Source organism: Geotrypetes seraphini, chromosome 2 (genome assembly GCF_902459505.1).
Source record: "Geotrypetes seraphini chromosome 2, aGeoSer1.1, whole genome shotgun sequence".
Lineage (NCBI taxonomy): Eukaryota > Metazoa > Chordata > Amphibia > Gymnophiona > Dermophiidae > Geotrypetes > Geotrypetes seraphini.
Genome location: NC_047085.1, coordinates 120103434 through 120124201, shown reverse-complemented (window position 1 = coordinate 120124201; position 20768 = coordinate 120103434). Strand labels below are relative to the sequence as shown.

At 46.8% G+C, this 20768-nt stretch overlaps 1 protein-coding gene across 6 annotated transcripts in view; it reads right to left on the bottom strand.

Annotated features, from left to right (window-relative positions):
* RB1CC1 (RB1 inducible coiled-coil 1) overlaps window positions 1–20768 on the bottom strand; it is a 325791-nt gene that overhangs the window by 303323 nt on the left and 1700 nt on the right. For 5 of the 6 annotated variants that reach the window (XM_033933671.1, XM_033933675.1, XM_033933676.1 and 2 more), the window contains exon 2: window positions 4564–4720. The gene's annotated coding sequence lies outside the window, so the exon portion shown is untranslated. Of the gene's footprint in view, window positions 1–4563; window positions 4721–13136; window positions 13271–20768 lie in introns of those variants that run through there. The other variant, XM_033933673.1, reaches the window with a different exon arrangement.

The following is a 20768-nucleotide window of genomic DNA, read 5'->3' as shown; positions in this document are numbered from 1 at the left end:
GGAACCTCTTTGAGTCCTGACTCCCCCACCTACCACCTCCCCGCCGCTGAAATATAAAATCTTCGGGTAACCAACGGCACAACAAAACCAGCCTCCCATCGTCATCCTGTCCCCGAAGTGTTCTTTCTGCAGCATCCTGCCTACGCGGGAAGAGGATGTGTTTCAGAAAGAACACTTCCGGGACAGGTTGACGGCAGGAGGCTGGCTTCATTGTGCTGTTGGCTGCCCAAAGATTTTAAATTTCAGCAGCGGGGAGGTGGTAGGTGGGGGAGTCGGGAACTGGGGACAGGTCATACCGTAGGATCCAGCTGAGAGGGGAGGGCTGGGGTTGGGAATGAGGGAAGGACATGCTGCACGGGCTGTGGGGGGAGGGGGGTTGGGAAAGCAAGAAGGACAGATGTTGCACATGCTGGGAGGGGGTTGGGAAGGACAGAGGCTGCACAGGCCAGGGGTTAAGCAGGGAGAGAAAGAGAGATGCTGCCGGTGGGTGAGGGAAGAGAAAAAGAAAATCCTTGGACATAGGTGTGTGGAGTAGGAGGGAAAGAGAGATAGTATACATGGATACATGGGGAAGAGGGAGAATAGCTAATGCTAAAGATGGATGTAGGGCAGAAAGTGAAGGAGAGAAAAATATCAAATGGATAAGAAGGTCCTGGAAACAGAGTTTAGAGCACATACAGAAGTGCAGCCAGATACTGGGAGAAGATGGTTAGAAAAATAAAATCACCAGACAACAAAGGTAGGAGAAATGATTTTATTTTCAATTTAGTAATTGAATTGTGTCAGTTTTGAGAATTTACATCTGCTGTTTATATTTTGCACTGTTTAGGAAGAAATGCATTTGTTTCTATTTCTCTGGGGTTGTACTGCATGCAGAGTTTTGCATCTTAGGGTTTCGTTTGTTTATATTAGTACTTAGAGTTTGTGATCCCATATTTGCATAGGGGTTATCTGTGTTCTGGTAGGAATGAATGTTGAGAAGCATACAGTGTGTTTTGTGCAGTTTAATTTTGTGGTTAACCATTATGTGTTGTTAATACGATTTTATTGTGTGCATATATGAAAAATGAATGGAAAATTGGTATTAAAATTAGTATTATTATGGGGGTGGGGTCTGGGGCGGAGCTTTCAGGCTCCTCCAAACAAAAACACATTCCACTGCCTACGCCTAGAATGACTATTTGAATAAAGTTGGGATTAAGTATGGTAACATCTATGAGGTGAAACTAACCAGGTGGATCACTGGAATGGTGTCTCAGGGTGAGGAAGGATCTATACTTCTGCTAAGACTAAGTATCTTAATAAAAAAATTAAGCCTGCAACTTACAGCCTCTTTTACAAAGCCGCGCTAGCAGCTATGCTGCGCTAATGGCCCCAAAGCCCATAGAGATTTAAAGGGCTTCGGGGTCGTTGCTGCGTGGCTTTGTAAAAGAGGCAGTTAGCCTGTGTTTTAGATTTCGGCCCCTTATGTGTTTGAGTTTGACACTCCTGACCTAGAGTATGGAATCCGGAAGGGACATAACAGAAAGCAATATTAACCAAAAAGTGGTGGAAGATAGAAGAAAAGTACAGGATGTCAACCCCAGCAGAGGAAAAGTATTACAATAGTAGCAAAAACAAAAGGAAGTATCTTAACTTGCTAGAAAAAATGGATAACAGAATAAACCCATACAAAATACAAGCAAGCCATCCAAAATGTGCTGGAAGGCTATCAGCACAAATACAGTCTAAAATTCCTGATCTACAAGCCCTAATGGTGGAAATGAACATTATTGAGACATAGCCCAATCAGTCTCATGAACGGGATGTCACCATTCCTGGCTATAATTTATTTAGAAAAATACAGAAAACAAAGGTTGGTAGGTATGCAATGGAAGTATCTCATCTGCAATCTGGAGAGAAACAGAAATATCATGGACACCTTACAAAGGGTTTTGCCCAGGCAAATGGTGGAAGAGCTCACTAGGGTAAAGTCAACAATGAATGTAGTACTCATTAATATAGAAAGTGAGTCTAATGTCTGCATGAGCACCTGCTTGGACAGAAGTGATCATCACATGGTATGGTTTGATATACAAGCTAAGGCTCAGTCAAACCAAACTCAAAGGCCCTGATTCTGCAAAGTGCGTCCCGATTTTAGACAGCTGAAGGCGTCCTACAGCTGTCTAATCAGCCAATCGGGATGCACCTTTTTTAAAAAAATGCTCCCCAGGCAGGCCGCAAAATGCTGGCCTACATTATAAGTAGACCCTGCCACAATAAGTAGAGCGGCCACCCGTCTTATCACCAGCAGGAGGGTGTCCAACCCCTCCTGCCGGAACGCCGCCCCCTCCCCCCGAAACTCTTGATTGCCAGCAGGAGGGTGCCGAACCCTTCCTGCCGGAACACCCCCCAAACTCCCAATCGCCAGCAGGAGGGTGCCCAACCCCTCGTGCCGGAAAGCTGGACCCCTCTCCGGACCCCCCATCCTAACGACCCTCCCTCCACAATGAACCCCCTAATCTCCCCCCCAACTAACCTCTAAATTGTTGGCCGGACGGATGGGTCTTGTTGCCGTCCAGCTGGCAGGCCCGCCTCGTCGAAATGAGGCGGGCCCATCCCCGCTAAGTCTAAGGCCTGATTGGCCCAGGCTCTAGAAGCCTGGACCAATCAGGCCTTAGGCATAGCGGGTCCGCCCATCCCCACTAACCCTAAGGTGTGATTGGCTCAGGCTTGTAGGCAGCAAGACCCGGCCGACTGGCCAACAATTTAGAGGTTAGTTAGGGAGGGGAGGTTAGGGGGGTCATCGGAGGGGTCGTTAGCATGGGAGTTCTGGAGGGGGTCTGGCTTTCTGGCAGGAGGGATTGGGCACCCTCCTGCCAGCGATCAAGAGTTTCGGGGTGGGTGGGCGGCGTTCCGGCAGGAGAGGTTGGGAACCCTCCTGCCGGCGATTGGACAGGTGGCCGCTATACTTATCCCTTGCCGCAATAAGTGTAGCGGCCGCGTCTACTCTAACCCGATTCTCTAACCGGCATCTGTAATATGGACGCCGGTTACAGAATCGGGGTTAGTGTAGGCCCGATTCTGTAAAGGACACCTTTCCCGGGCATCCTATACAGAATCAGGGCCAAAGTCTTTGATTTCACACAAACTTCAGGAAAACAGAGAGCAGAAAGGATGGGAGGAGAAAAGTGGAAAAAACAGATTAAACCAAAAAGGGCAACCAATCTTTATGTAATGAAAATAAATAAAAACAAGAGGAAAAGAAAAACGATATCACTCTCCTAAGAAGTGGCTGCAAAAATAAAGGCAAAACAGATATCATTCACAATATACAGATCACAGGAAGATCACATGATGGAGAGAAATTAAGATGGCAGCACATTCAAATCAAAAAATGGCTATAAATGTAAAGCGAAGTGATAAAGATCCAGTTATACTGGGCATAAAAGAAAGACCAGAGGTGGAATTGCAAGACTCAAACATTTTGTGGAATAATGTCAGGAGAATGATGATGAAAAACATTTATGTTTTGTGTTCATGGAAGAACACCATGGAGAAGACCAGCAATAATTGAAAAAGACACATGTGAGAACCGTGTAGTTGCCATACCATTCACATAAGAATATGAATATATGACCAATCTGCAAACTTGCAGTGGATTTTTACTTTCAGAATTATCCCATGAAAAACCACTTGTTCATAATGGTATCTTAGCAGTATCGCTTTGAGCCACCAGTGATGGCACCAGCACCCTGCTCGTGCTCAGTTCACAAGTGAGAAACGAGCATGCTTAAGGTGTCAGCATCAGCAGCTCGAAGAGCTGCTGCTGAATGCCATGCTCGTCTCAAAAGACGAAGGCGCAGTGGTTAAAGCTACAGCCTCAGCACCCTGGAGTTGTGGGTTCAAACCCACGCTGCTCCTTGTGACCCTGGGCAAGTCACTTATTCCCCCCATTGCCCCAGGTACATTAGGTAGATTCTCGTTCTCTCGAGAGCCAGAAGGCCTTGAGCATGTGCAGATGCTCAAGGCCTGGCCCAGGCAAGAGGCGGGAGCTTGCTTTCACTCTCACAACCAGCAGAAGGGGTAAGGAGCGTGTTTGAGAGGAAGGGCATGCAGATGCCGCTTTCAGCACAGGGGTGCGATGCCGGTTCAGGGGATGCGATGCCGGTTAGGTTAGCAGGGGGTGATGGAGCAGCGCCAGTAGCCTCGGGTGGGAGGGGTTTGGTGGAACGAATCAAAGCAAGTTTCCATTCATTCCTATGGGGAAACTCGCTTTGATATATGAGTAACTTGATTTACGAGCATGCTTCTGGAACGAATTATGCTCGTAAACCAAGGTTCCACTGTATTATTAGTATAAAATGAGTTTCTATGTTATTAATTCACTACTGGCAGATTGTCCCCGTGCTCCATTTGAAGGTTACAACCAACACAAAATAAGACAGCGATACTGATTTATGAGGTAAAAAAACATGATCATGCAACTCCTGTACTCCCTGCACAGGACTGGTCAAAGATTCCCTGCAAATTCAATTCAAAATTTTGCTACTAACTTGCAAAGCTTATTATTAGTATTAGTACCTTATTTTCTGTCACATTCCCTTCATTCTTCCAGTACCAATTTAGTGGTTATTCCATATTTACTATAAGGCTGGATTCCTCCTGTTCTCTTGCTTTTCGATGATTGACCCCCCCACGTTCTGGAATCACCTTCCTAATGCATTACACTCTGAACCTTCTGCAAAGAAATTCAAAACTTTGTTGAAGATATCATTCTTCCAAAGGATTTATATATAAGCACGTAAAGGAACTTACTGTCATGCAACAAAACATATTCCTTGTCATCAGCAGCAGATGAATCCAGAGACTAGTGGGATTACGTCCACCAACCAGCAGGGGGAGATAGAGCACACTGAATTGACCTCAGGTATATCTTGGATGTGCATCCTCCTGGCTAATCAGTATACTCTATCTCCAGCAGGTTGAGGATGGGTTTCTTACAGTTCCTGGATTCTGCAGTGGATTTAAGCCAGACTTGGCTGCAGCTACCAGCATCAGTTTCCTAGATCTGAAAGATGGCTGCTATCGTTCTGGTTCCTGGTTTCGGCTCCTGAGGACGGAATGCTATTTGCTCCTGTTGCTGCGGCTTCAATAGAGCTTAGGGGTGTTGGCCATATTGAGCCAACTTTGGGGCAACACCTGGGCCCACCCAGGTCCCTTCCCCACCCTCCCAGCCAGTGGAGAGAAGAAGAAGCTGATGTGGTCGGAGGGTCCTTTCCCATAAAAAGAAAAGCCATACCACGGGTGCCGGCACAGTTCCCTGTGCGCTGCAGCACTAACACCTCTCCCTTTGCCTTCCGGTAGTGTAGCAGCACGTGAGTACTTGGCTTTGGCCTCAGTAAACAGACATGTTCCTGTGGGTTAGGCCTCAGTTGAGAAATGTTCCTGTGGCTTAGGCCTCATTAAAGAGAAATGTTCCTGTGGCTTAGGCCTGTTGAGAAATGTTCCTGTGGCTTAGGCCTCAGTAGAGAGAAATGTTCCTGTGGCTTAGGCCTCAGTAGAGAGACATGTTCCAGTGGCTTAAGCTTCAGTTGAGAAATGTTCCTGTGCAGGTTCCTGTGGCTTAGGCCTCAGTAGAGAGACATGTTCCTGTGGCTTAAGCCTCAATTGAGAAATGTTCCTGTGCATGTACCTGTGGCTTAAGCCTCAATTGAGAAATGTTCCTGTGGCTTAGGCCTCAGTAAAGAGAAATGTTCCTGTGACTTAGGCCTCAGTTGAGAAATGTTCCTGTGCATGTTCCTGTGGCTTAGGCCTCAGTAAAGAGAAATGTTCCTGTGACTTAGGCCTCAGTTGAGAAATGTTCCTGTGGCTTAGGTCTCAGTAGAGAGAAATGTTCCTGTGGCTTAGGCCTCAGTTGAGAAATGTTCCTGTGCATGTTCCTGGGGCTTTAGGCCTAAGGTGGGGAATGTTCTTGGGGCTTTAGGCCTCAGGTATGAAATATTCCTGGGGCCTCAGATGTGACAATTTCGGGGGCTTTAGGCCTCAGGTGGGAAATGTTCCTGGGACCTCAATGTGGCAATTTCGTGGGCTTGGTCCTCAGTTCAGCAATTTTCCTGTGGCTCAGGCCTCAGCTGAGTGATATTCCATGGGCTCAGGCCTCAGTGGAAGGAAGATTCCTGGGGCTCAGGCCTCAGGGCAAGACATATTCCTGGGACACAGGCCTCAGATGAGAGAGGCTCCTGTGACATGGACTTCAGTTGAGAAGTTCTCCTTGGGCACAGGCATCAGATGAGAGAGGCTCCTGTGACATGGACCTCAGATGAGAGATTCCTGTGGCTCAGGCCACAGTGAAAGGCCAATTCCTGGGGCTCAGGCTGCAGTGGAAGGCCGACTCCTGTGGCTCAGGCATCGGTGGAGAAAGATTCCTGAGGAGTAGGCCTCAGTTGAGCTGCGGGATATGAGTTGTTCGATGCCTACCTTGGGGGGGGGGGCATCACCTGGGCTCCCAGATCCCCTTTTCCCCTCTTCCCATGAAGGACTGGGATACTTCAGTTCTACAAGCTCACTTGGGCTATGGGCATGGAGTTACAGGGGACGCTTTTCTCTTCAGGAAAGCACCGGTAGGGGGAGTATTTTTACTCCTTTCCCACTTAGGAAGCTGCTTCAGCTGTAGTAGCAGACGCCCATGAGTTTACAGCCAGGTCAGGCAGCAGCGGGCAGTCGGAGGCCCTACCCTCCCGCCGCGGATCAGGGGTCGCTGCAGTTGCAGGTGACATTGATGCCGCTGACAGTATTTCTACTCTCAGAGTAGGGACGCCACTTCTGGCAGTACTGCTTTTACCACCACTAACCGGCCAACCCTAGTTGCTGCCACACGGAAGGTGGGATGGCCTTGGCTGGGGAGCCATTTCGCTTGCGGCCAGGTGTACCATGTTTGGTCCCAGCTGGATGGCAGTTAAGCTAAGGCTAGGCTGATTGCGGGCTAGTTGATAGCTCTCACTATTGCTCCGAGTTATTCTTTCCACTCCTTCTGGGTTCATTCATGGGAAGGAATGGACTGGCGGATGAATAAGCTGTCTGAGGCTGTTACTGTTTCTCCTTGGAATGCTGGGATAGGCTCTTGTTACTTCATGGCTGGCTACGGAGTAGTGTCTGGTTACAAGGGGATGCCTTGCCTCTCCTCTGGCATTATTCTTGACTGGGGTCAACAGTGTGGCCTCCTAGGGACTTGGTATTTGAGAGGGCTTCAGTCAGAGGAGGAATCTTCATTTGTCACAAGTCCAGGCTGGCTGCCCTAGAACCTTCCGAGGGAAGTAGGTCTGGTTTACGACAAGGCTCATGGGGTTTGGCATCAGCCGAGGACCATTGACAGACATGCTGGTTGCATTCACAGGTTATTTGAAGCCTGGTAATCGCATTAGCAGACTGCCTTGCGCTCATACTATTCGTGGAGGGATACTGTAGCTGGGGTTTTCCACAGCATGGTGCTCTTAGGCAAGGATTGCTCCTGCTCACGTAGGCTAGAGGGGTTACCCTCTGTATGTTCATAGGATACGTACTCTCTGGGTGTCGTATCTCCTTAGACATGTGCTGCAGGGCAGATTTTCAGTTCACTTGTTTATTTCCCTCCCTATGTTTGGACTGCTTTTGTACATCCCACTAGTCTCTGGATTCATCTGCTGTTTATGACAAGGAAGGTAAAATTATGTCCTTACCCGATAATTTTCTTTCCTTTAGTCACAGCAGATGAATCCAGAGCCCCACCCTGGTGCGAGGTTTGTCGCTCTCAGGAGCAGTTTGGGCTTGCCTTTAGACTGAAGTTGCAGTCTTGATTTTTATGTATCAATGATTCAGGGGACCTGGGAGCCCAGGTGATGCCCCCCCCCTCCCCCCAAGGTAGGTACCGAACAGCTCATATCCCGCAGCTCAACTGAGGCCTACTCCTCAGGAATCTTTCTCCACCGATGCCTGAGCCACAGGAGTCGGCCTTCCACTGGTCCCACATTGCAGATCGAATTCTCAAGCAAAGTTTTGGGTATCATTATTGACTCTACACTTTCCTTTAATGATCATCTCAACTCTGGTAAAAAAATGTATTTTTAGTCTTCACATGTTGAGGAAAGTGAGATCCTGCTTTCGCCAACAACATTTTGCTGTCTTTGTACAATCAATCATTCTTTCTAGACTAGACTATTGTAATTCCATCTATCCAAGTCTAACCAAGAAAAATCTTCAAAGACTTCAGCGGATCCAGAACACTGTGGTTAGGTTGATCTTCGCAAAAAGCAAATTCAATCATGTTTCCCCGATTCTGTCAAAACTTCACTGGCTTCCGGTGATTTTTAGGATTCATTTTAAATGTACCTGCCTAATTTTCAAGATCCTACATGGCATTCTTCCTCCCCTAATCTTTCTATCCTGCAATTCTTCGAGACCTGACACTACCAGATCCGTCCACATACTCAAACTATCTTTCCCCTCGTTAAAAGGTGTCATGTATGCAGGTAAATTAGGGAAATCTCTTTTCTTCAAATTCACTGAGCTTTGGAATAACCTCCCTGCAGAACCTAGGCTCATCCCAATTATTCCGAAAGCATCTGAAAACCTGGCTTTTCTCCAAAACGTAAAGCTATCTATATATAATGTAAAGCTAGCTATCCTCTTCATAATCTCTAGTTTATTATGTCCTTCCCTCATTTATTGAATTACCTGTAAACCGTGCCGAGCTCTATCTTTATGGAGATGATGCGGTATACAAACTTAAGGTTTAGTTTAGTTTATGTCTCATATGTTTAATGCGGTTGATGTGATTTATATGATTTATTTCAATTGCTTTGAGAAGACCTATACTGATTGGCCAGGAGGATGTGCATCCAAGATATACTCGAGGTCAATTCAGTGCTCTCTTTTTCCCCTTGCTGATTGGTGGACGTAATCTCACTAGTCTCTGGATTCATATGCTATGACTAAAGGAAAGAAAATTAACAGGTAGGACATAATTTTCCCTTATTGACTCTCAGTGCACATCTATTAGATATTTGATACACTGCCTCTCAGTGGAATATATCAATAAATAAATAAATTACTCTTCACATCTATCCTTCAATAATTTTTAAGCACAAGTCACTTTTCTTGCACTGATTAATATTTTCTTCTTAGTTTTTCATAAGATTCCAAGTTATATTTCAGTATTTTGCTGATTTTTTAAAAAATTTGAATACTCTAAGAACCCCATTTACAAGTCTGCAGTAGCAAATGCACCGAACCCATTCAATTCCTATGGACTTCAGTATATTTGCCACGGGAGACAAGCTACCATTTAGAGAATGACACGGGAACAAATTTGTCTCCGTCCACGCAGGAACTCAATTTCCCTGACCTGTCCTTGTGAGTTTTGTCGCTGTCTCTGCTCCATTCCTGTAAGCCAAGGGTGCCCAAAAGGTCGATCGCGATTGACCAGTAGATCGCAAAGGCAACGCAAGTCGATCGCGGAGCCCATCCAGGGCTCCGTGATACTCGCGCTGCCTTTGCGTTCTCCCCATTCCCTGATGCTGTAACAGGCCAGACTGCAGAAGCGCCGAGCACCCCAGCCTTCTTCCGACATCAATTCTGATGTCGGAGAGGAAGTTCCGGGCCAGCCAATCACTGCCTGGCTGGCCTGGAACTTCCTCTCCGACGTCAGAATTGACATCGGGAAGAAGGCTGCTGGCCTGTTACATTGTTAAGGAACAGGGAGAACTCGGCAGCCACAGCAGCTTGGGGGCCTGTTCCCAGAGGACTGCGGCGGTGGCGGCTTGGGGAGAAAGAAAGGACAGAGAGAAAGAAAGACAGGGAGACAGAAAGAAAGACAAAGAGAAAGAAAGGGGGACAGGGAGACAAAAAAGACAGAGAGAAAGAAAGAAAGGGGGCAGGGAGAGAGAAAGAAAGAAAGGGGAGGGGGCAGGGACAGAGGAAGAAAAAGTTGGGGGAGGGAATGGAGTGTGGCAGGGGGCAGGCAGGGAGAGAGGAAGAAAAAGTTTGACAGTCAGAAGAAGAAAGTGCAACCAGAGATTCATGAAATCCCCAGACAACAAAGGTAGAAAAAATGATTTTATTTTCAATTTAGTGATCAAAATGTGTCCGTTTTGAGAATTTATATCTGCTGTCTATATTTTGCACTATGACCCCCTTTTACTAAACTGCAATAGTGGATTTTAGCGCAGGGAGCCTATGAGCTTCGAGAGCAGCGCGGGGCATTCAGCGCAGCTCCCTGTGTTAAAAACCGCTATCATGGTTTAGTAAAAAGGGAGGGGGTATATTTGTCTATTTTTGTATAGTTGTTACTGAGGTGACGTTGCATATTTTAAAGTCATCTGCTTTGATCTCTTTGAAAAAACCCCGAATATAAATGATAATTAACATTTCCTCTGCATACAGTGTGCTTTGCGTTTTTTATAATTTTATTGTTGGTAGATCATTTTGACTTGGTCATTTTAAAAGTAGCTCGCAAGCCAAAAAAATGTGGGCACCCCTGTTGTAAGCTCTGTCTTAACTGCACAAGCCTCAGACACTAATGATTTTAAAGTGTTTGAGGCTTGTGCAGATGAGCATAGAGTTTGCAGGAATGCAGCAGGGGCAGGAAAAGAATTCACCGGGACAGGAAAATGAGTTCCCACGGGGACAGGGAAAAATGTGTCCCCGTGTCATTCTCTACTACCATGGCTTTCTGAAAAGGGGCCCTAAATTTGGCAATAGAAGGTCTCAACTCTTCAATATGTGTAGAAATTGTATTTTGAATTCCTAAATCCGCTTTTAAGCATGTTAAAAAATTCTGTTTTTGTTACCCAAAAAGTAGAAAGCCATTTGCACTAGTGTTTGAAAAGGAAGACTAACGCCCCCTTATATAAAACTGCGCAAAAGGTTTTTAGGCTGGCCAATGCGCTGAATTCTCTGCGCTGCTCTGACGCTCATAGGAATTCAATGACTGTTGGAGAAATGCAGAGCATTCAGCTTGCCGGCCAGCTGGCGTTAAAAATCTCTTGCACAGTTTTGCAAAAGAGGGGGAGGGGATAAATTAAGGGCCCTATTACCAAAGCTTAGTGCATACTAAAAGCTGCATATCTTATTTTATATTTATAGGCCATATAGATTTAGTGTGCATTAAATGTTAGTAAAAGAACTCTTTAGTTTAGTACTGTGATGTAGGTATGCTATGGGTTCAGATTTGGTACACTCTTAAAAGCACAAATTTATTTATGTTACTAAAGAGAACTAAGTCCAGTAGGACTCAGTTTCCTTCCATTCTGTTTGGTTCTTTATGCACAAGAAGTAATAAAACAAATAGAAAAGGAAAAAAAAAACATAAGAGATGCCATACTGGGACAGACCACAGGTCCAACAAGCCCAATATCTGTTTCCAACAGTGGCCAAATCAGGTCACAAGTACCCAGCAAGATCCAAAAGAGTAAAACAGATTTTGTGCTGCTTATCCTAGAAATAAGCAGTGGATTTCCTCAAATCCATCTTAATAATGGCTTATGGACTTCTCTTTTAGGAAGTTATCCAAACCTTTTTTAAACCCTGCTAAACTACTGTATTTTTCGATCCATAAGACACACCCTAGATTTAGAGGAAGAAAACAAGAAAAAAAACATTCTGAACCAAATTGTGTACTAATATATACCTACTCTGCACCCAGCCCCCCCTCACTCCATGCCAGGCTCTGCACCCAACCCCACACTCTTTGCCAGGCTCTGCACCCTGTCCTCCCTCCCTGCCAGGCTCTTCACCCTGTCCCCCCTCTGCTGGTCTAGTGGTAGGCCAGGACAGGGTATAGGGCTGGTCTAAGTGGTAGGCAGTCCCAGCCCTTAGGCAGTCGTAGCCACCAGCACACACTGGCACCTTTAAATTCAGTCCAAGCCCCCCCCCCCACCCCTTTAAATTGTGCTGGTCCAGCGGTGTATCGGCAGGAGCAAGCTTTCCACGCTCCTGCCCCTCCCTCGCTGGACGGCTGCCTCCCGAGTCGTCATTATGTCGGGGCCAGTGGCGCACAAGGCAGGAGAGAGCTTTTCGTGCTCCTGCCAGGGCCCGCACCGCTTCCTGAATGGCTACCGTCAGTTCTCGCAGTAAACAAACCTATTCCTGTCCACCCATTGCATTCCACTCCACTCAGTATTGTATAGACCTCCCAATAAAAAAGTAGCTATGCCAATTTTAAATCCAAAGATTCTGAAAAATGCTATCTATAAGATACTGCCTCCTAAACTATACCTAGGGGCCCTTTTACTAAAGCTTAGCATAAATTAAGGCCCAGATTCTCTTAAATGACACCATTGTCGGCAGCTACCTTAAAAGCAGCAACCAACTAAGTATCAATCATGTGATGGCGCCAGTTAGAGAATTGCGCCACCGGCAAAGGTAGTTGCCAGAAATGTAGGCCAGGGTTTTCAAGGTCTACATTTCCAGTGCCTACCTTTGACGTGAATTGCACCTAATGCCATTTCCAGCGTTAGCCATGCCTACAGTGGCATTAAGTGCCTATGGAGGTGCAATTCCGGTGCCGATAGGCACCTTGAAAATCAGTTTAAAATGTTGTTTAAATGGCACTTTTTCACTTAGCTTCGGCACCATTTATAGAATATGGGCCTATATGCCACATGGTCCATAGGTAAAAATGAGACGCACATCATTTACCATATGCTGATATCCATTAACACACCCTAAGCTTTAATTAAAAAAAAGCCCCCAATTTGGAAGTATAGATATTTATGCGTAAAAGGGAACAGGTTATTCCCCCATAAAATTATTACACAGGAGTTGTGTAATGCGTATTAAAGTGCTTGTCAATCTTTTTTATGGCTGTGACCCTATGATAATGGCCAAATAAAATAGTGTGAGCCTATCAAGGACAAAACCCCAAATATATGTTTTCTGACCTGATTTCGGGTCTCAAATTACAGTTTGGAAAGCTCTAGCTTAGTGGTATAGCATATGCCACTAGGAAAAACTCTTGACTTGTTGCAATTTCTTCCCTAAAATTATACAGAAGTTTACGGATTATAGAGATAAGAACATAAGAATTGCCGTACTGCGACAGACCGAAAGTCCATCAAGCCCAGTATCCAATGGTGGCCAACCCAGGTCCCAAGTAGTAAAAGGAGAAATTAGGTTCTTACCTGCTAATTTTCTTTCTGTTAGCCTGTAGACCAGTATAGTCTTTACGAATGGGTTATATACCTTACTTCTACCAGCAGGTGAAGACTGAGAACAAACTTGTATATCAGGATAGCATCCCCCCTAGCTATCCAGTCTGCTGAATAGTCAAGCAGAACCTAGAAAAGACCAACTGAAAACAGTAAAACATACTCTGAACAGGAGTGTAAAAACAACAAACACTTGCAAACTACTGTTGGAACATGTGTAGAACTAAACCCTGGTAGAGAAAATATCCCCACAGCTCACCAGCTAAGCTAGCTGAGCCATAGCCGCTGTTCTTAATTCTCCCCAGCCCTAGAAAAATTCTAGAACCCGCAGAAAAAACAAAATCTGCACGCGAGCAAAATAAAAACCCGCAATCACCGCACAAAGACAGATAGGGTGAGAGACTATACTGGTCTACCCTTTACCTATTTGTTCCAGTTTGTATCAATAGAACGTAATGATTAATATGTATTATTTTGTCTCATTTGTATTTGTCATCCCTGCCTTTTATTGTATATTAGAATTATGTAATACGCATTGAAATATTGGATATTGCGTAAAATCAAAATTTATTAAACTTGAAACTTGAAACAGAAAGAATATTAGCAGGTAAGAACCTAATTTCTCCTTCTGTAGTGCTTGGTAGACCAGTATAGTCTTTATGAATGGGGAAAACCAAAGCAGTACCTATCAAGGGTAGGACTCCCGAAGGGCCGACACCAGAACACATTCACCGAATACCGCGTCCCAACGCGCTTGAACATCTGCATGGTAGTGTCTGACAAAGGAATGCAGAGAAGACCAAACTGCAGCCTTACAAATATCCACTGGAGGCACTAGAGAAGACTCCGCCCAAGAAGCTGCCTAACCCCGAGTCGAATGAGCCTTGAGAAATTCTGGAGCAGACTTTTCCTTCAGAAGAAAAGCGGAATCAATAGTCTCCTTAATCCAGGACACAATAGTAGCCTTAGAAGTGCCATCCCCCTTATGAGGACCCGCTAGAAGGACAAAGAGATGATCTGATTTCCTGATCTCCTGGGTCCTCTGCACATAAGAGCAAAGGACCCGACTGACAATCCAACTTGCACAACTCTCTCTGCTCGGAAGAGCCCTCCCGGCTACCCAACAACGGGAGGACCATTGACTGATTGACATGAAAAGGAGAAACTATCTTTGGCAGAAAAGAAGAAACAGGTCTCAACACAACCTGCTCCCTAGAAAACTCCAGGAAGGGAGCCCTACAAGAGAAAGCCTGCAGCTCAGAAACACGTTTAGCAGAAGTAATGGCCACCAAGAAGACCGCTTTAAGAGTAAGGTCCTTCAAAGAGCAGTTGCACAACGGTTCAAACGGCGGGCGCACCAGAACAGACAGAACCAGATTCAGATCCCAGATAGAACAGAGGGTCGCACGGGAGGCTTAAGCAATTTGGCTGCCCGCACGAAGCGAATCACATCAGGAATGGCAGTCAAAAGCTGACCTTTCAACAACCCACAAAAGGCTGACAAGGCTGCAAGCTGAACCCAGAGAGAAGACCAAGCCAGTCCCCTGTCCAGGCCACCCTGCAAGAACTCTAAGATGGTAGGCAAGGAAGCGTGAAAAGAAAACACTCCATGCGCAGTACACCACTCCTCAAATATACGCCAAACCCTCACATAAGCCCAAGAATGAGAGCGCTTTATCTGAATACCCCTTCTTACCTAGGTGATCCCTTTCAAAAGCCAAGCTGTAAGACAGAAGGGACCCAGATTGAACATTGGAATGGGACCCTGAGTCAGAAGGTCGTCCAAGAGAGGAAGAGGATCCGCCACCAGATGCCTCACCAGATCCACGTACCACAGCCGCCTGGGCCAATCTGGAGCCACCAGAACCACAAGGCCAGGATATCGAACTATGCAGTGAAGAACTCTGCCTCCTAATGCCATGGAGGGAACATATACAACTGCCCCTCCGTTGGCCATGGTTGAACCAGAGCATCCAGGCCCTCGGCCTAACCGTCTCTGCGACGACTGAAGAAGCGGGGTGTTTTGGCGTTGACACTTGTGGCCATCAGGTCCATGAGGGGCTGACCCCAAGACTGCATTATCAACTGAAAGGCCACAGGGCATAGACACCACTCTCTGGGATCTAGCACGTGATGACTTAGGAAGTCTGCTTGAACATTCTCCACTCTGGCTATGTGGGAGGCGGAGATGTCCTGAAGATGAAACTCTGCCCAGACCATGAGCAGAGCCACCTCCTGTGCCACCAAAGTGCTCCTGGTGCCCCCCTGATGATTGACATAGGCCACGGTTGTAGCATTGGCTAAAAGAACCCTGACTGACTTGCCCATCAGAAAGGACTGGGTTAACAGCGCCAGATGGATGGCTCTGGTCTCTAACAATGATCAACCAAGAAGCTTCCTCCGTGGACCAGGTGCCTGGAGCTGAGTGACCTAGACACTGAGCTCCCCAACCGAGAAGACTGGCATCCGTGTGAAGCACCGTCCACTGGAGCTGATCCAGACTCGTCCCTTGAACAAGATAGGAGGTCTGAAGCCACCAACGAAGGCTGCACCGAGCCAAGCCCAGAAACGAAACAGGATGATCTAGACTGTGCCTGAGGCATATTGAAGAGGACGCATGTAGGCCCGAGACCACCTCACCACATTGAGGGAAGCCGCCATCGACCCCAAGACTTGGAGGCAATCCTGCGCCCGAGAACACCGGGATGCCATAAGCAGGCGAATCTGAGATTGCAATTTGCTTACCCGGGCCTCTGGAAGGAAGACCTTCCCTAAGGAGGTGTCGAACAGCACTCCTAGATAATCCAGGTGCTGAGAAGGAGACAACCGGCTCTTGGAAAGGTTGACTACCCAACCCAGCGACTGCAGAAACTCCACCACCCAAGATATGACCCGGGTGCTTTCCTGGAACGGCTTTACACAAATCAACCAGTCGTCCAGGTAGGGATGAACTAGAATGTCCACGCCACCGCAACAACTACAATCACCTTGGTGAAAGTCCACAGAGCCGTGGCAAGACCAAAAGTAAGTGCACAGAACTGGCAGTGTTGCCCCAAGATCGCAAAGCACAGGAAGCAATGATGGGAAGCCTGAATAGGAATGTGCAAGTAGGTCTCCATCAGATCTAGAGAGGGCAGAAACTCCCCCAGCTGAACCGCCAGAATCACAGACCACAGAGTTTCCATGCAGAAGGAAGGCACATAAAGAGCCCTGTTGCCCCCTTCAAATCTAGGATGGGCCAAAAAGTCCCTTTTTTCTTTGGCACTACAAAGTAAATCGAGTACCAACCTGTGCCCTACTCCAGAGGGGGAACTGAAACCACCGCGTGGAGATCCAACAATCTTTGAAGGGTCTGGCGAAAGGCCTGCTGCTTCCACGCCACCTGCGAGGAAGAAGCAAGAAAACGATCTGGCAAGGAAATGGCAAATTCCAGAGCACAGCCGTCCCGAATCATCTCCAGAACCCACTGATTAGACGTGATGTCAGATAAAATTCTCGCAGCTGGGCACCCACTGGAACCAAGAAGGGCACTGACAAGGAGTCATTGGGCAGGACGGGTGGCAGGGTCCTGGCAGGGATGATGCCCTACAAAAGGACTGCATTCGCTGGAAGAATCTGCCTCTAGAGAGCCCAGGAGACTGAAAAGAGGCAGCCCCTCGACAAGGGCGGAAGCGGTGGAAATTATACCCACGAGCAGCACCACCTCAAGCCAGCAGCCTAGGCCTATCCTCAGGCAAATGAGGCACTTTAGAGTCAGTTAGAGTCTGAATCAACTTGTCCAAGACCTCACCAAACAAGAAGGACCCTTTAAAGGGAAACTTTGTCAACATAGCTTTGGGCGCCATATCCAGGAGGGTGAAAAAAACATCTGAATAAAATAATCATCAAGAAATAAACTGTCATTATTTAAACTGTTTTTGATAAGCAGTAAATCCGAAAGACTAACAACATGATGACATATTCAACAGATATGTCTGTTGTTTAAAAAATAAAACTGGTTTTAAAATATGTGTGGTTCAAGCATAAAATATTGCTTTGAGATCACATAGAAAATTGAGTTAAGTATGTTACTGGTTTCAGGGCCAGATTCTCTAAGCTCCAACACCATGGTAAAAAATACTATGGTGGAAGTGATTTTTGTTTTACTGGCAAATTATATGTATGCTAAGTGTGCGAAATCGTCGATAAAGGAGTGAGGAGCTGTGCTCAGAAGAAAAATTGCTAGCACAGTTCCTCCTCCAACCTGTCTGCTTGTCAAAAAAAAAAAGCAGCTCTTGATTTCCCTGCCTGAACTGGCAAGCAGGGAGAACAGGGGCTGCTTTTTTTTAATGGGCGCAGCACAAGGTAGAATTATGTCCTTACCTGATAATTTTCTTTCCTATAGTCACAGTAGATGAATCCAAAGTCTAGTGGAATTACGTCCACCAACCAACAGGGGGGAGATAGAGCGCACTGAATTGACCTCGGGTATATCTTGGATGCACATCCTCCTGGTCAATCAGTATAGGTCTTCTCAAAGCAATTGAAATAAATCATATAAAAGTAAATCACATAAAACACATCAACTTCATCCATCACATGCACTACCCAAATCATTGATACATCAAAATCGAGACTGCAACTTCTGTCTAAAGGCAAGCCCAAACCATTCTAGAGAGCAACAAACCTCGCACCATGGTGGGGCTCTGGATTAATCTTCTGTGACTAAAGGAAATAAAATCAGGTAAGGACATAATTTTACCTTCCTTGTCATAAACAGCAGATGAATCCAGAGACTAGTGGAATGTACAAAAGCAGTCCAAACGTAGGGAGGGAAATAAACAAGAGAACTGAAAACCTGCCCTGCAGCACATGTCTAAGGAGATACGACACCCAGAGAGTACGTATCCTATCAACATACAGAGGGTAACCCCTCTAGCCCATGTGAGCAGGAGCAATCCTTGCCTAAGAGCACCATGCCCAGCTACATTGTCCCTCCACGAGTAGTATGAGTGCAAAGCAGCCTGCTAATGCGATCACCAGTCTTCAAATAACCTCCTGTGGAATGCAACCATGTCTGCAATGTTCCTTGACTGATGACAAACCCCATGAGCCTCATCGTAAACCAGATCTACTTCCCTTGGAAGATTATAGGGCAGCCAGCCTGGACTCATGACAAATGAAGATTTCCCATCTGACTGAAGCCCTCTCAAGTACCAAGTCCCTAGCACCTAGGAGGCCACATTGTTGACCCCAGTCAAGAATAATGCCAGGGAGGAGAGGCAACCCACTAATAATTATTTAGTCACCAATCCTTGTATCCTTATTTAAGATATTCAATCCTTATATTAAACATTCACTTCTCACACCGAAGTTCCTCAGTATGCCACACTGAAGCTGCAGATTAGAAAGCTAGCATGGTAGCCATTCTCATTGGAACTTGAAATCGGTGTTAATTCATTTCATATGTTGTTTTTTTTCAATTACTTTCTTTAAATATGCGTTATAATTTTATAATACTCTAATTCCTTATAAGGTGCCAGTGCTTATTCATGAACTTTAATCCATTAGTAATTTAGAAAGTTTAAAGTGCTACTTAGCTTAGAACATTACTGCTACATTCCCCTTCGACACATTTCGTTCTTCCTCAGGGTCGGGGATGATATATGCAGAAATGTTCCAACTTTTAGCATATTGCCAATACCATGAGTAGTTATGCCGAAACTGCTAACATGGCAGATACTAGGGTCGGCTGGTTAGCTGTGGCAAAGGCAGTACTGCCGGAAGAGACATGCCTACTCCAAGAGTAGAACTACTGACAGCAGGGCCGATTCCTGGGGCTAAGGCCGCAGTGGAAGGCCGATTACTGAGGAGTAGGCCTCAGTTGAGCTGCGGGATATGAGCTGTACGGTGCCTACCTTGGGGCACCGGTATGGGGAGTATTTTTACTCCTTTCCTGCGTAGGTCGGGCAGCAGTGGGTGGTAGGAGGCCCTAAGGGTGGACGCTTGAAGCCTTTCCCTCCCTCAAGGGGGGGAGAGCAGACCGGCCTTCAAGGGGGGGAGAGACAGACCGGCCTTCAAGGGGGGGAGACAGGCCGGCCTTCCAGGGGGGGAGACAGGCCGGCCTTCCAGGGGGGGGAGACAGGCCGGCCTTCCAGGGGGGGGAGACAGGCCGGCCTTCAGGAGGGGAGACAGACCAGCCTTCAGGGGGGGGGAGAAAGGCCGGCCTTCAGGGGAGGAGACAGGCCTTCAAGGGGGACAGGCCGGCCTTCAAGGGGGGAGACAGGCAGGCCTTCAGGGGGGTGCAGGTCTTCAATGGGGACAGGCAGGCCTTCAAGAGGGGGACAGGCCTTCAAAGGGGGGGGGGACAGGCAAGCCTTCAAGGGGGGGACAGGCAGGCCTTCAGGGGTGGGGTGCAGGCCTTCAGGGGGAGGTGTAGGCCTTCAGGGGAGGGAGGTCCTGGTGTAGAAGTACATGGAGGGAAGGAGGGGTTCAAAGAGACGTGCATATGCTGAACTATGGTGGGTGGAAGAAATAATGGGTCTAAAAATAGAGGAGAGGGAGAGAGATGATGGACAATGGGATTTAGGGAGGGAAGGAACAGAAAGGGAGAGAAGTTGGACACAAGGGATGGTGTGGAGGGGAGGATAGAGATACTGGATAGGAGGGTAGTTGGGAAAAGAAAGGGAGAGATGGTGGACCCTGGGGTGGTGGGGAAGGAGGGAGAGATGCTGGATGTAAGGGTAGTTAAGAAAAGGTAGATCTGAGGAGGGAGACAAAAAAAAGGAAAGATGCCAGACCTCCGGGGAAGGGAAGGGAAACGGAAGGGGGGGACAGAGATGGCAGATGGATGGTTAGCACGGAAAAAGAACGAAACCCTGGCATGCAAGTTATCAGAAGACAAAGAGCCTGGAACTAACAAGATTTGAATAATGATCAGACAACAAAAGGTAGAAAAACTAATTTTATTTTCTGTTTTGCGATTACAATATGTCAGATTTGAAATGTGTATCCTGCCAGAGTTGGTGTTAGACCGCAAACGTGAGCTAGGATTTAACAGAGAGAGGAAAAGTCTTTTTTTTGTTTATTTTGTTTACACCACAGCGCCAGTATGGTTAGGAGACGGCAACGGGGGTAAAGAGGCTGTAAAATAAACCCACCAGGATGTTTGAAAAAATACCCAATTGGGCAGGAAAATTGAATCGAAAAACCAATTCAATAGGCTGAATCAAATCGAAATTTTTTTTTCCTGAATCGGGCAGCACTATCGCCCGCTGCTGCCCGATCTATGTGGGAAAGGAGTAAAAATACTCCACATACCAGTGCCTCCGTGAAGAGAACAGCGACCCCTGTAACTCCACGCTCATACCCCAAGTAAACTTATGGAACTGAAGTATCCAGGTCCTTCAGGGGGAGAGGGGAAAAGGGGATCTGGGAACCCAGGTAATGCCCCCCCCTCTCCAAGGTAGGCACCGAACAGCTCATATCCCGCAGCTCAACTGAGGCCTACTCCTCAGTAATCGGCCTTCCACTGCAGCCTGAGCCCCAGGAATCGGCCTTCCACTGCGGCCTGAGCCCCAGGAATCGGCCTTCCACTGCGGCCTGCCTGAGCCAAAGGAGAATTTC